Source organism: Geospiza fortis, unplaced genomic scaffold (assembly GCF_000277835.1).
Source record: "Geospiza fortis unplaced genomic scaffold, GeoFor_1.0 scaffold96, whole genome shotgun sequence".
Lineage (NCBI taxonomy): Eukaryota > Metazoa > Chordata > Aves > Passeriformes > Thraupidae > Geospiza > Geospiza fortis.
The window spans coordinates 1,450,607-1,451,977 of NW_005054454.1; positions in this window are offsets into that span (position 1 = coordinate 1,450,607).

Sequence of the window (1,371 nt, forward strand, 5' to 3'; positions counted from 1 at the left end):
ATGTTGATGTAGCCTGGCCACTGTGAAAGGTGAATTAATGAATTAAGAGCTCAGTGATGGCTGGAAGAAACCTTAAAGGTGATTTAAAAATTTTTAAAGATTATTTATTTCCTCCCTCTGCCATGGCAGGGACACCTCCCACTGTCCCAGGCTGCTCCAAGCCCCAGTGTCCAACCTGGCCTTGGGCACTGCCAGGGACCCAGGGGCAGCCCCAGCTGCTCTGCCCACCCTGTGCCAGGGAACAATTCCTTCCTGATACCAATCTAAACCTGTAATTTCCAGTTTGAAGCCATTATTCCTTGTCCTGCCACTCCAAGCCCTTGAGAAATGTCTCCATCACTCCTGTTGGCTCCCTCCAGGCCCTGCAAGGTGCTCCAAGAGCAGAGCCTGCTCTTCTCCAGGCTGTTTTCCCAGCAGATCCCTCTCTCTGATCAGCTCCATGGCCCTCTGGAATTACTCCAGCAGCTCCAGGTCCATCTCCTGCTGCAGCTCTGCAGGTGGAGAGCAGAGCAGAGCAGAAGGGGGAATCACCTCCCTCAGGGCAGCCCAGGGTGGGTTTGGCTTTCTGGGCTGGGTCATGGTAATGATCAGCAAACAGGATTTCTGTCACGGATAAACATAGAATTTTTTAAAAATCCAGCAATTTTTACCATGGCAAGTTTTACTTTCATCAAGCAGCTAAGAGAAAATCCAGCAAATTACCCAATACAACAAAAAAATGGGAATGAAACAGCTCTAAAACCTCATCTGGGACCTCCAGCAGCTGCAGGTGGAGTTTTTCAGCACACACTGGAGATGTCTCAGTCAGACCCCAGAGCACTTTGCGATTTACCCAAATTTTGTGCTTTTTGGGGTGAGAGCAGCAGCATTGCAGAGCCACCAATGACCTCACAGTACATCTGAGGCTTTATTTAGGAATAAACCCCCACTTCAAGGCATTTTAAAGGCTGGATTAGAGCAGCAGGGTCTGTTGGCACTGCCCTGTATCTTGCAGCAGCCAGAAATTCACAGGAAGTTCTCCAAGCCCTGTCTGTGGTTATTTCTGGCATTATCTGCATGGATGGGAACTTCCTTCCCACCCTGGCAGTTGGGGAGTGCTCGGATGGATATGGAGTTGATGAAATTCCCCCTCCAAATTCACACTTCTTTTTAAAAATATCAATCCCCTTTTAGCAGCATCAGAGCTCAATTATTGTTCAAGGTGAGAGCCCTTTTTTAACCTGATCATTCCAGGAATGGAAATAATTTGTTCTATTTTTCGATTTTTGGGGGTTTGCTGATTAATTCTTGGTTTTAGGTGTAACTTTCAGGGCAGGAGGTGGAAAAACAGCTCACCCACTTGTGAAACGCCTCAGTTTCCTTGGGCCACTC